General features: G+C 39.1%; 1 protein-coding gene across 11 annotated transcripts in view; it reads right to left on the bottom strand.

Annotated features, from left to right (window-relative positions):
• LMO7 (LIM domain 7) overlaps window positions 1-14,889 on the bottom strand; it is a 97,041-nt gene that overhangs the window by 42,841 nt on the left and 39,311 nt on the right. For 10 of the 11 annotated variants that reach the window (XM_041471211.1, XM_041471222.1, XM_041471215.1 and 7 more), the window contains 3 exons: window positions 2,103-2,133; window positions 1,607-1,720; window positions 971-1,169 (listed from right to left, as the gene is read on the bottom strand). The gene's annotated coding sequence lies outside the window, so the exon portion shown is untranslated. Of the gene's footprint in view, window positions 1-970; window positions 1,170-1,606; window positions 1,721-2,102; window positions 2,134-8,520; window positions 8,613-14,889 lie in introns of those variants that run through there. The other variant, XM_041471218.1, reaches the window with a different exon arrangement.

Raw genomic sequence — 14,889 nt, 5'->3', positions numbered from 1 at the left:
AGGAGAAGTATTTTTAGAAGTCTGTGGCAAAGCTGTGATAAGATCCATTAAATTCAATTTGGTTTGCATGATCCTCCTGCATTTGTTCCATTCCTTCATTATCACTGTTCCCTGCAGGAAACAAAGTGCTGGCCTCCAGACTGAAGACAAAAAACAGCACAGAAATTTTTTTAATTAAATAGTGTCTGCAAGATAAATTTACTAACAAAGACAAACAGCAAGTAATATAGCATTGTACTCATTTCACAGATTAAAATCCATTAGAAGCCCAGGGTACATCATGTATGTAGTATGGCTAAATGTTGCCTTGCACAGATCAGCAATGCTCCATGGAGCCTGTGCTCGATGATTTTGTTACTCACATGAAACAAAACCCAAAACCTCACAATGTGTGACTTTAGACTACAAGTTGGCATTGAACTTTAAAATCAGCAGAGAAACACAGGCTAGAGTGCTGCTTCAGGGATCCAATGTCGCTATCTTCTTGTTACCTTTATTTTCATGACAAACTACTAAAAGTAACAAATACTACTCAGTGTTTAACCTAGGTGGGAAAAACCTTATTGAATGTTCACAAATGAAGTAAAGACATAGCAGTTTGACACAGTCACCCTAAGAACAAGGCAAGTGACTTGTGCAACTGATGAATTTTTAGGTAATTCCATCCAGCTCTAATTTCTAGGAATTTCCCTTACAGAACTCTGGGAATATACCCTGGACATACACACACTCTAATGTGCCAGTGAGAACAAGAGTTGCAGCAACCCTTCCTAGGAAGACCTGTGTGAGCAGTGCTTTTTTTCTACCAACTGTTAGAGGTGAATATTTGCTTACGCAAAATGCAACTGCAACAGTTACAAAACTAGAACTGACTTTAAGTACTGGATATCCAAGCACTAGGTCCATACATTGTCTTTTCCCACACTCATAAGATACATGTCAACAAAAGATTTTAGAGAGGAAAACATACCTTCACTGCCACCTTTCAAGGTTATATCCGATGAAAAGCTCGTGCAGGATCTTGAACCAAGAGAGTCCAAGCTATCAAAGGAATCGTCTCTTTTATGAGTAACTGAAGATGAGAAAGGCTCTCCCCGGTCAACGTACCAAATATCGCCGTACCCACTGTCTCTGCCACTTCTGCTCGGCTGGCTGGACTCTTCAAGTGCCTACAAGAGTCACTTTTGAAAGGCCTTTTCCAATAATTTAATGTGCAAATGCTACTCATGAGCATTTTGAATTCATAAACAAATTTCAACAAAGACTACTGCAAAACCCTGAAACACATACACAACAACAGCTTGAACAGAAGACTTGATAAAAGGTCTTAAATTTCTTTCCTCTCAGCAAAGAGGATTGAGATAGGGCTCTTCACAATGTACCACATCAATTAGAGCAGATGTATTCTGAAATTCATATGGGTAGCAGAAGAACAAAGCTAAAAATCATTCCTTTCCTATGGAACTTGATAGCAAGCAAAACAAATTACTGTGGTCTCCAAACTAAGAAGAAAATTAAACCCTCAAGAGACTGTTTAGAATTGCTGCTGTATAACAAACTATAAACTTCAGGCTATTTGTTTCGATTCCTTTTTTGGATTCCTTACCTTACTCAATGCTTGCCCTAATAACTTCTCAAATGCTTTAAGATTGAGGTATGGACCATTATAATCAGGGTCACTTTGAGCTCTTCTCCCAAGCCAGTATAATGTAATCAAAACCTAAAAACAAACAGAAAAAAACCCCTGAATGCAAGCTTACTTTCCTCTCATGCCATGTGCCAGTGTAAAAGAATATCAGCATGCTGTTAGAGATGTTTCCACAATGCACTGCAAAATCTTTCACACAGTATTAGCTGTGATCACTAGCGAAACCAATCAAAGAGTGTCATGATGCATCTTATATATCTGAAGCAAGCAGATATAAGTACTGTTTTCGATTATTACAATGATTTGGGAAAGTAAGCTGCACGTAGAGATCATTGTAAAATGGCTTTAATTTGCATCAGATAAATCAACAATTGAAGAATATGGTAAATATGATAGTACCATAAACAGAAGCATTTAAAAATAATTAATCACAATTAATATGCAACTCTCTTACATTTTTCACTCTTCTGTTGGTTTCCTCTGGTCTGAAGCAGGGCAGAGAATGAGAAAAAGAAAAGAAAACAAAATGTTTTAAAATTGCTGACTTAAAATTCAATTATTATTCAAGACGTAAAGTTTCAAGACCAATTATCAGTCAATATAAAATATGCAACTATGACTGCTCCAAAAGAAATAAGAAGCATTTTGCTTTAAATACAGTCATAACTCTCTACTATTTCAATTGTTGCATGTAAAATGAGAAGTTAGTCAATCTATTACAGTTTCTGTGTTGAGAGGTACACAGAAAGATTCTAGGCATTTTTAATTAGCTCTCATTTAATCATCAACAAAACAGAAGTAGAAAACAAGCTGTTAACTTTGGAAAATATAGCCTCTACTAACCAGGGAGATCACAGAATCTGAATATTGGTTTGGATTGGAAGGGCCCTTGAAGATCATCTACTTCCAACCCCTCTGCCATGGGCAGGGACACCTTCCACTAGACCATATGGCTGAAAGCCCCATCCAGACTGGTTTTGGAACCTTACAGGGATGGGGCATCCACCACTTGTCTGGACAATCCATGCCAGTGCCTCCCCACCCTTGGAGTAGAGAATTTCTTCTCATTAGCCAATATAAACTGACACTCTCAGTTCAGTCATTCCCCCTTGGTCCTATCACTACATAACCCCCCAAAAAGCCCCTCTCAAGATTTCGTGTAGGCTTGCTTTAGCTGCTGGAAGGCTGCTACAAGGTGTCCCTTGAGCCTTCTCTTTTCCAGCCTGAATAACCTCAGATTGTCAATTCCATATGAAAGGAGATTCAATTGTATCTTTTCCCCTGATTGTATTGTTTTCTAAAGTATTTGCCTTAGACAACAGAGAACACTTTAGCCAAGAGTAAACTTTTCAGACCAAAAAATGAGAAACTGAAACTGGGACATGTGGAGAGAGACGATGTAGGGCTGAAAGAATGGGGTTTGGGTTCTTCTATACAAATACTTTTTTTTTAAAAAAATATGAAATACATATGCAATCACTAACCTTAGGGAACGTTTATATATATATATACACCAAGTCTGTAGCCCACCTTGGAAGTGACCAACAGACATTCCTGTTCTCCTCCCACTCATTTTAAGAGCCAGAAGAAGAAACTTCTCGAATCGGAGGCTCCAAAAGCCTCCTAGCCCCCATGTGTAAATACTCAGGGCTGGACTGCAGACAGTGGTTGAACAACACTGATGCCTGCAGTGCCAGCAGTTAAGGAAGAGCAAATGGCTTAAATACACCAAAACAACTCTTCACCTGCCCTGGTTTGGAGCTGGTTTGGCTACAAACTTCACACACAGGCCACTGAAAGAGTTCAAACAGAAAAGCAGAGATTTCACATGCAGCAGCAGAAAAACTCTATTCAGAGGTCCCTAGCATGCCCAACCAACAATGTGTCAAGATACTTATCCTGTTTCTGTCTGTCTAGGAACACACTAATCAAAGGTTAGAGGAAAAAAAGGAGAATAAACCATTCAGGAAACAGTTAGGAGTTTGTGTAATGAGGACAGGGCTTGGTCACTCTTCATGGAAATGGAATAATCAATGAGACGTGACAACCATCAGGGACACAGACCATCCCTTCCCTCCTCCTCTTCCTTCCTATTTTGAGAGCACCTGCTCCCACTCAGTGGCTCTAATTGCCTTGCCCATCCCCACATCATAAAGAAATCAGGCTATCAGGAACACAAAGTCCTGAGATGGGTCTGACCTCCACAGTCCTTGCCTGAAGCTTCCTTAGTATCTCATGCCAGCGATGCTTCTGGCTTTGTAGCCAGTGACCTCTTTTGCACAGATAAGGAAGAACCCTCCTCCTTTAATGTGAAATATTTACACTTTTTTGGTTGTTTCTTAATCTCTTCCAAAACCCATTGCTATTCGTTATTCACTCAAGAATATTTTTGAAGAAAAAAACTTTCCCCTCTTTTTCCAGTAAGCTACATTTTTTGCCAGTGTCCACGCTGGAGGACACACCATAGCTGTGACCTAAAGTGCTACTAGAGAAAGGTTCATTTCCCATTCTCCAAGCAGAGAATGGAAAAGTATTCTTACATCAACATTACACTTCTCTTACCTAGTGGACATTTTAAACGTCGCTAGCATTCTTTACCCTCAATGCCTTTTGTTAGTAGAATTTCTGCTTTTGTTTGCAATTACAAAAGCAGAGACCCTTGCTAAGGATGCCTTAAAGTTTGCTCCCAAACTTCAGCATTCCAGTGAGGAGTGGAAAACGCTGCCCTTAGCTGGCAGGAGCATGTATCCAAAAGGCTGCCAGCCTTCATGTAGACAAAAGCTACAAGACTGAACACAACTTCTGCTTTCCTTGAGTTCTCTGGGATAACATCAGTCAATCGCTTTGCATCAGGAGCAATATTTAGCTATCTTTATATTTCAATAAAATTTCCTTACTGGAATAACCATAAATACACTAGGCCTGTGTATTTGGACTAAAACCAACACAAAACTTAGGCCATTCTGTTAAACAAGACAGTCTGAACCCAAAAATGCAGGCAGGGAGATATTTCATGGACTCCAATGACAGACCCTGCTTCATTCCTGTTTACTTGGCTAACAACAGAAGCAAACAGACAAGTTGTTTACTCTTCATTCATGAAGTTTTTTCACTTGCACTACTACTCTCCTTCTCTGAACTGCATCTATTAGTTTCTAACCCTTTTTAACAACTTGTCACAGTAGACACAGTCTGAGCAGAAGAGGAGAAGAAAAAATCAGAGAAAAACTCTGCTGATCTAGAACACTGTTCTTCATTTTTATGTGTATGTATTAATTATTTGATGGAAATTAACCAAGGAAAAAGATTGTTCTGAATGATGACTGTACTGTCCTAGACTATGTGTTAAATGATAGGTATATAATTTTTTTGGTCAAAAAAATCCTGATTAAAGAAGCAATGTTGTTACCTTACTGGAAAGTCTTAAAATTAATTTCTGACCCAAAAATTTCACAGCTACATCTTCTCTGAGGCATGCAATCTGCAGAAGGTGTAGTTTGGATCTGCTTGCTAACATTCTCTGTGTGAAATAAGAGCCTTTAAAGCTTTTTATATGTACAACCTGCCCAAGCCCATCTGTGTTTAGTTGCACATGCAATTGCCTATTTCTCTTCAAGGACACTCCATTTAAAATATCTATTGTGTAAATACTTATTGGTTAGAAGTATGATACAAACTGAAGAGCTTTTAGAAGGACTTAATTTTCCCTGTGAGTATCAAAACAGAAAAAACAAGGCTTTTAACTCAATTGTAGTAAATGAAAACACAAAATGGAATAATTCTAGTACACGGAAATTCTTCATGAGGTGTTATAAAAATAACACAACTACTGTGCAATCTATGCAAATAATTCATCTAGGGTCTTGTGTATAACTCTGAACAATTATGGTTCATAGGAGGGGACAAGATAGAGGCACCAGCCTCAAGCATACCAAATTCTTTGCTGCTGTAAGAGTAGGCATGACCCTACAACCCTTCTGACAAACTGTTACCTAACAGCAAGCTCCTGCTCTCACCTCCAACTCCCCTTTGTAATCTGAGCTCTAAATACACAGGGCTTCAACACTCAGTTTCCCACAGTATTTGAATAAATCATTTAGAAGATGGAGTACAAGAACTTCAGCAACTTAGCTTTTAAGCTTTTTAAACACTCTGGGACACTTACAACCTTATTTTAAACATAAGCCTATAGCACTGAAGTGCACACACAACTGATTGCAGAGACATTTCTCATACAGCAACTAACTTAGAAACTGATGGGGTAGCTCACTTGCTGAAGTATCTTTGTCAATGCAAATAAGTGCCAATACTACATTTGGTTACTGTGAAAGAAGTCTGCTTTTTCCTGTTTCCATCCAAAGCTGTCATAGAGCCAGCGCAGTTGATGCTAATCATAATCTTTATGAATATTGGTATAACCAATTTCTGGTTTGAATAGGCGAATACCTTTAAAATGAAAGTTTTATGTGGGCTGCAGCTTTGCCCAGGAGGGCATAGCCATCTTAAAATTAATCTGCTGAAAGAATTCAGTTCCTCCCCACATGACAATGCAACACTGTTTACTAAATCACTTTGTGTATTTTTAAACATTAACTTCTCTGTCTTCCCACAGGTTTTTTATATCTCCTTTCCTTAACAATACAACTTTGCTAAAGATGTCTGAACTAAGCAAAGAAAGCTGCTAAGTAGAGCAGTTAAGATCTTACTGGAAAAATTTATTATAAATACTTTGTCTGCTCTTGCCACAGTCTCAGCATTTAAGCATTCATTCTGAAGCTCAAAAAAAGCCCAACACCAATCAAACTATTCTAACCTCAATACCAAATTCCAGCTAACAGAGAGGTCTCAAAGTTGTAAAAGTAGAATCCTGATTCACAAAGTGTGAACCTTAAATGTTGGCAGCAATATTAATAAAAGTTTACATACAACTTCAAGATTAGCCACCCTGGAAAAAAATCTCTAAAGTCTAAAGGCCACGAGACAACAACACGTGGGGGATATTATAATAGGAATTGTGAAGCACAACCACATAAATCCGAGTTGAACACTGATGGAAAAAGATGTGGAATAACCACCTTTTCACCTGTGGAAAAATAATGCCTTCTATGTAAATCATCTCATCTACGTCAATCCTTGAGCAAACAGAAGAAAGACAAATGGGACAGGAATAGCTCTCACTTTTTGGTGTGTGATACGCTTAGAACGAAACACCTCTGTTACATTTGAACACAACACATATTGCCAAGCATCACTTCCAGATCGACAGATGTTTCTCCAACAAAGACCACTCTACAAGAATAAAGCAAAGTGACAGGGCAGATCAGCACAAGGCTGAGCCACAGCTCAAGGCATTTATTCTCAGCTCCACTGTTTGCTCAAGGTTAAACAGCAGAATTAGTCACCAAGGCCCTAGCCAGACAATACAAAGGCTTTGGCAGCAGTTCTAGCTTAAGGATTTCCTGGTCCCCTTCTCTCTTCCAGCCACTCCTGTTTGCTGCCCCCGTGGTGGTGCCAACACAACCCTGAATCACACTGCCGTTCCACGCTGCCAGAGGGCTACACCTGTTTCTCTGGGTTTTTCCTAATATACATTTTCAACTCCCAAATTAGCTTGCTGATCTGTTTTAGATCATGCTCATACAAGCAATTGCACCGGCACCGTGGCAGAGGAGCAGGCCGGGGGCTTGGTGGAGGAAGACTCTGCTCCAGACACCAGTACCGTGAGAACCCCCATGTGATGACCCTGAGACAGAGGTGTTCTGTGCTTCCCATTTTTAAGGAGTGAGGAAACTCTGCTGGGATTATTTTAGTGCATTTTGGGGCATTTAAAATAATTTTTTTTTAAATTGTAGACAATCATATACCTTAGAGGAACTGGCAGGCCACAGTACTTTTAAGAAACCATGAACTAGAGTTTAACCAATTATAAAATACATCCACTGACACCCCCAGATACCTCTCCAGTGCCTCCATGCAAAAGAGCAGTGCATTTTAAGAAGCTACTTTTTTTTTTACCTATTTCAAAATTTTTTTTACCTATTTCAAAATTTTTAAACAATAAACTCAATAGTTTGGATTTTATTTTTCTGACACTATATGGTTTTGTTTCCCCAAATCCTAATATGTATGAAATTCCAGCAACTAGCAACTCATGATGTCAAATCTACTGTAACACTTCACTTTATTATTTTCCAGGAAGAACAATGTGGAACTCAGGACCACATCCAAGATACCAGAAGTCTGAGCAAAATTCTGGAAGATTATTTTAAAGCATCCCGTTCAGAGAAGGGTCTGTTTCTCATATAGAAACATATTTAAATATAGTTATCAATTGAAGATTTAAAATTTAAAAAAACCCAAAACTAACAAACAAAGAAGCAAGTTTGAACGGAGATTCCTCCTCCCCAAAATGAGGGTTAGCTGCCAAGAATACATGTGGTCCTGTCCAAAGAGATAAGACAAATCTGAACCCATTTAAGGGGAGAAAGAAGGAACAGAGACACTCCCACTGATAGAAAGGAATGTGGCAGTGACAAATGCACCCTGCCCAGTGCCAAACCCATCCTTGGTGACGAACACTTCAGAAACCCCAACAGCTGCCAACCCTGTTTTCTGTCCTTTCCTCTAAACTACAGATCTCACAAACACAAGACTTGAATAGATTGTTGTTTAAAAAGAAGTACTGGTGTTCTCCCTTTGAGCTTCCATCCATCAAGGCAGCAGTCACACCTCCAAAATGCCCTTTGAAGGGCTTGGAAGAGCCATACCCTGGCCTGGGAGCTGGAGCAGATCAGTTGGCTGTAGAAAAGCCCACTCCGCACTCCTTGCTGAGCTCCAGGCACTGTAGTCCTACACCGAGCAGCTTCACTTACGGTTCTGAGGAAGATGTCAGGGGATTTGGAGGACTCCTGCACCCCCGCCGGGTATTGCTGCGCAGGAGATGAACGCTGCCTGTCCAACTAGCAGCAGGCTTGTGCTAAATTTCAACCTCTTTGGCCACCTACTCAGCTGCTATTAATATTGCTGTTATCGGATTTCACTGAATTCCCACGTGCTGCTGAGAATAGAAAGGCTCCAGTGGAAGATGTGGTTGCTGTATGGGTACAGAAACATGAGGACATTCTTCCAGCACTTGGATTCCTAGCAAATTGATATTCAACCCCGAGAGCCACAGTTCACTGCTGAGAATGCTGGAAATAAACCAGCCAGGCTACGGCTGAAGAGTTAGAGAACAGCATTTGGAAACACACCTTTCTATTTGACTATGAAAAGCACATGCATTTTCCATGGCAACACATCCACCGGACCCAATGCCACTCACATCACAGCAGCACAGAGTCGGGTATAAAATGACAGCAGAAAGCGTTTCTCTGTGCCCCTATGGAACCCCTGGCTGACAGCAAGGAGCTCTGTGGGCCCTGATGAATGAGCAGCCTGTCTCCACCCCGCGCCTCCACCTACTAAAGCTGAGGGGTGGAGGAGAAATGCTCCGAAAAGGAAGAGAGGGAACAGAGCCAGCCAACACCCTCCGTGGGAACACATCACCATCCATGGCTTCAGAGGCTGTCTTCTCACACTGCCTCTTGAGCATGGTGCTTCCTTGCTGATCTCACCCATTATGCCTCCACACCATTCTGAAATCCCCTATCAAAACAAAAACAGGCACTTCTAGAAAAGTGCATCAACCACAGCAAGTCACCAGACGATAACATTATCCATTTCCTCATGCTCTTTTCCGACCCCTCCCTGGGTGGTCCATCTCTGCCAGCTTCCTCATATTTCAGTCTAATCTAGAGGTTCTCCCAGAGAGAAAACTAGTATCCTGTAGGGAAGAAGGCACGCCTGTCAAATAAAAAATGAAAATAAATCCCCCAGAAGAACAAGCAGAACAGCCTCAATGACAACCTGAGCACTCCTTGGCTCTTATCTGAGGGGTGAGCAGGGCAAGTGGCGTGGAGCACTCACTGCTAGTTGTTGCTGTGGCAAAAAGGAGGCTGATAGGATCGTGCATCTTCCTGCTCAAATATTAAGCTCTATTAAAGAAAATTAAAGTTGGACTGGATGATCTCTGAGATCTTTTTCAAATTAAATTGTTCTAAAATTTATAATAGTTAATGTAGATTTGTTGATTGGTCCCCTTTTGTGACTTTTTCTTACTCCATTCCTAACCTTCTCTAAAAACTCATCAGCTTCACTAATTACAGAAAATTAAACTGTGTATCTCTTGTACTATTTTGTTTGCTTGGTTTTTCCAGGACAAAACTAGAATGCTTTGCCAATCTGCATTGGGTACTTCCAATTCCAGACCTAGACTGGCACCTACCAAAAAAATCCCCAAAACCCAGCAGGTATTTTATTTCTGAAATCTAGTGGTCACATGCCATACACTTTGGCCAAGAAACATAAGAACATCCACTAACTTTTATGAGAAAAGATGGACATTCTGCACAAAGTATTAGAAGTTGTGCAGTTGACTCTCAGCTCACACAGAGTGTTAGGAGCTCTCAAATCACTTTGTTCACACTCAAGAAGATTTCACAGGTGAAATTAATTCCTTCTCAAGGAAAAAAAAAAACCACTTTAGTGCACATAGTATTTTAGATAAATTGATAGACAGCTATAATATCAGTACTTACATATAGTATAGGTTTTTATTTCTTCCCGAAGTTTTGGTATTTAGAACTTGGAGCATATGATTTTGCTGAATCTCTCCTTTTATCTCACTGCTGCCTTTTTTTCTTTTTTAAAAACCTGTACATATTTCAGTTGACCTTTGCACAAGGATTACATTGAATGTTCCTCCCCTTCTACTTTTTTCCTTCCTTGTACCTCAAGAACCAACATACTTGAGCTCATCCTGTTGATCATCAGGATCATTATCTACATTAACTTCTCTTACATTTAGTTTTAAAGACCCTTGACCTTCACTCCCCCACAGAAATCTAGACCATATTGTATAAATTTTGTAGATTAATTTGAAGAGAAGTCAAGATGGGGAATGTACAATTTAGCTAACAATCTTTCCAAAATAAATAGTTGGTATATCTGGGGAGTCACTGAAAAATAAGTATCAAAATAGACAATTAAAAGCAATTGTGTAAGTTTTTAGAACTATATTAAAAACCACAAAAACGTGCAGCTGCTAGCTTGCTCAGAAATAGTTCAAGAGCATTATAAAAAAAAATGTAAAAAGTCTATTATTTGCTTCAGCTAAGCTGCAGCAACCATGCCAACGCACAGCATTATTTTTCATTACATGACCAAATCTCATTTTCTCTACTGCCTGATGCCTCTTTGTCATTATTAAGTATTTCCAAAGCCATTGTCCTTTTTATTCCCAACTCTCACACCTAACTGGAATATTTCAACATCCCCAGTTTCCACATACACACCAGAAGTAATTTTTTAGAATAGCCCTCAGTACTGACCACATTAATTCCCACCAAGCCTTGATGAGACATGTCTGTACCAACTCCAGGTATGAATAAACAAATCACTGCAAGGTAAGTTAGGGTAAAAAATTTTCCACCTACCAACTACTCCTAGCACCTGCCTATGTGCACTCTCTCACACTCAACCTCCAGGATTAACACAATTGTTCAATTTGGATAAAGCATTTAGAGGTGGTCTCTTGGGAAGAGCTAGGATTTGGCAGGTTACACAACACTGCTTGCTCAGAGAGAAATATTTTTATAGCCTCTGTATACAGGAAAGAGGAAAAACCACCCCAACAACCTCCTTCATTCAATCTCCTCCCTTAGTCTATGCCCAGGAAAAGATCCAGTAAATGTAATCCTTTGTTATCCTTGTGTCAAGCAAACAAGGAATGATGCAGAAGTGCCTTGTGTATAAGCAAAATAGTTTACCACAGCTTAGAACACTCGAAAGCAAGGTTTACTCAGTTCCTCAGGGTATGAAAAAAAAAAAAAAAAAAAAAAAAAAAAAAAAAAAAAAAAAAAAAAAAAAAAAAAAGAAAAAGAAAAAGACCAAGAACTCAAGTCTATGCTATGCTATGTATAATCAATATCAGATATTTGGCAATGAACAAACATATCCTCTGATAAAGAAAAAAAGATGACTGACAGTAACTTGTACTGGATGTTGCTGTGTTTACACTTGTGCTTACATCCAGTTTCACCAGTCCAAATAGGCATCTGCTTGGCTGCTGGTGTTATGACACATACTCAGAAAACAATTCAGCATACAGGTGACTCAGAGTTACCAGCAGAAGCTACAGATGCCCTATTCTAGGCCCATAAAAGTAATCCAGGATTCAGCCCACTCCAGACATCATCTCCTCAGGAAAGCCAAGACCCATAAATGCCACGTATATGTACGAGGGATAGTTGTATCTTCTGGAGAAGAGGCAGACCCCCTGGATTTTGAGGATACATGGAATTTACAGCTCCTGGGAGTCACTTCACAAATTTCCAATGGCTCATTTTTTCCTCTAGAGCAATTCCAATGTAGTGCTGGCCAAACTGTTGCACAGGAGGACAGAGAATAGGGGCAGTGTATATGCCAGACCCTCTTTTCATTCTAAACTTTTGTTACATTATTAAAAAACAAATGCTTTTTTGTTCTGCAGTTCAAAGGGGGACTACTAAAAGAGTGATAAAGCTAAGGAAAGAGTGATAGAGCTAGGACTTTGAAAAAATTTAGATTTATTGATAGAGATACAGAGCAAAGATGAAAAAATGGAGGTACAAGGTAAGAGCAGCTTAGTCCATGATAAAGATTTTGGAAACAAAATGAAGTGACTCTGCATTTGTCCTTAAGTAGAAGTAAATCACTACTGCATGACTGAATAATTTCATTTAGTCTGTACACTTGGACTAAAAGCTTTAAAAAACTACTGGGTTTTCTCAGTAATATTCTGGCAAAATATTTCACAAGCAAATAAGAAGCATTGAAAAAAATTCTAATGCTTCCTTTTTGGAATTTTGCCGTATTTTCTCTATGTTTCTTTGTGTTACCCTAGCAACACAGAGAACAACACCATCACTCATCACACAGAGTACAAGAGTATGAAATACAGGCTGAACCTGACTTCTCTCTATTAAAGTCCATTCTCTATTAACTTAAGGTGATCAAATACATCGAAAAGGAATGAGATATGCAGATACAACGGAACTTTATTATTTCCCATGTTTTCTTATCTGCCTGCATTTGTCAAAACATACTTAGAGCCAGGAAAGAGTTCCTCAATTAATGCAAAGTCAAATATTTATGCAAGGTTAACAGAAAAAAACACTGAAAGAGGATGTATTACCTTGAACCAGCTCTCCCAGAAGACACGGCGTGAAGTAGCAGCAAAATTTAAACCACAAACAAGATACAAAAACCAAGAAGAATTCACCAAGTGTAGTACACTTAAGGAAAAACGTGCCCTTTTCTTTTGGGGACCAGACAAGATCTGAGACAAGTATGTATTATTTTCCACATTTCCTGCAATTCTCACCTCCTATCCTCAGCTCTTGAAACATCCTAAAGTAACGGAGCTCCTTAAGGATTCAGCTATTCTGATTCAGGTTTCTTACAGCATCAGATTTATTTATATAACATTTCAAACATATAAATTAAATTTGTTGCTATCAGTAATACTGGATAAATATTACCTCTTTTAATTAGCTTTTTTTGGGTGAAAAACAATTTTTCCACCCCAAAAGAAAACAGTGCTTTAAAGCTACTTGGAGCAGCCAAGTCAGAGGGTAATTTTAAACATTTGCTCAAAACATTAACGTTTTTGGGCCAGGTTTTCTGGCCAAGTTTTTAATGTTGGAAAAATGAATGCTTCTTTACTGTAAAGTGAGAGAATGGGTAAAAGTCCAAATACTTGCTTTGCCAGAATGTTAGAAAACTTGTGTGGGAGGCAAAAAAAAAAGAGAGGTGGGGGGAGGAGAGAAGTTAAGCTAGTCTGACCATATACCTCTGAAGTTGGAGTTTACATTCATTCTGACCATCCCAACCAATTGAAACCAAACGTGCTGTTAGTCACTTAGGAGTTTCTGTTGTAAAGTTAGAGGAGTCTGAGAATAAAAACTAGAAGAAAATTAATGATATGGGAAAACAATCTTAGCCAGGGAACTATAGATGATCTCACACCACTCTTTCACCAGTACTCATGAAGTATGCAATTTGTATCACAAAACTGATGACTGAGGGAAAAAAAAGGTCTTAATACACCAATTAAGACCTCACCAAAATGCTCCAACAAGCTATTACAACTAAGTCTGCTGGTAGGGAAGGAGTGGAACAAAACTATCAGATTCTGCTCCAAGTGAGGCCATGGCAATATTCCCAACATCTTTAACGAGTGCATGAGTAAATGCTAAATTGGGAGTCTTCCTTCTCACGAGAAAGAAGATACTACATGCATCAAGTCTTGGAAATCACAGTTAGCCATCTGCAGAATTTCACCAGCTGCCCAGCCAGATGAAGCACTGGAGAAGTGGGCTCCTTAAAACACACATGGTGGTTGTAAGCTATCCTTCCCAGAAGTCAATCAAACCACAGAGCCAAAACAACACAAAAGCAACCCTCAGGCTCTTGATGGGGTTATTCTATAAATTCTTTGTCCAACAGTCCTCATAATTTCTACATGAAAAACAGGCACTCTTTATCACCAAGAGAAGATTAACAAAAAATTTGAGACTTTCATCTAGGAATCCACAACTTTTGAAAAGTAAGGATGTCTCAAAACCTCTGTGAAGCACAATAATTAGCACATTTAATCACTGGAAAGGTTATCAAACTAATGCTTAAACTTAAAAGTATGTCAATTGCGCCAGTTTAGTACAAACTGCAGCTTCCCTTGGGACAGTACACATGCTACATTAGCAACTGCTACATCCAGACCTGTTACCTTGGAATTGTCTATGGAAGCATCCCTTTTTATCTCAAGTGTTTGGCCCTATTTTATTCAGAAATCCCAGCAGCAACAGTACTGTCACTATATTCATGCTTTTTTTTCTGTATTTAGGGAAATTCAGGGAAAAGCCAAGACTTTACCATCATCCTGCAACTAGGACAGATTAATCTAGACAGGATGAAAAAGTGAAAGACAGTTTAATAAAATTAATGGGATGTTTCTCCTCTTGATTATACTTAATTCTACCTGAAACAAATTACAGTTGCAGAAGAATCACACAAAAAGTCATCTCAGTGGTCTCATCACCAACACGCACCTTACAACAGTGAGACTTGGAATAATTACCAAGATCTCCCCTTCTTCTTTTCAC

This window comes from Pyrgilauda ruficollis, unplaced genomic scaffold, assembly GCF_017590135.1.
Source record: "Pyrgilauda ruficollis isolate IOZ18807 unplaced genomic scaffold, ASM1759013v1 scaffold26, whole genome shotgun sequence".
NCBI classification, from domain to species: Eukaryota; Metazoa; Chordata; class Aves; order Passeriformes; family Passeridae; genus Pyrgilauda; species Pyrgilauda ruficollis.
The sequence above is the reverse complement of the archived record's forward strand: the minus strand, read 5'-3'. Positions and strand labels throughout refer to the sequence as shown.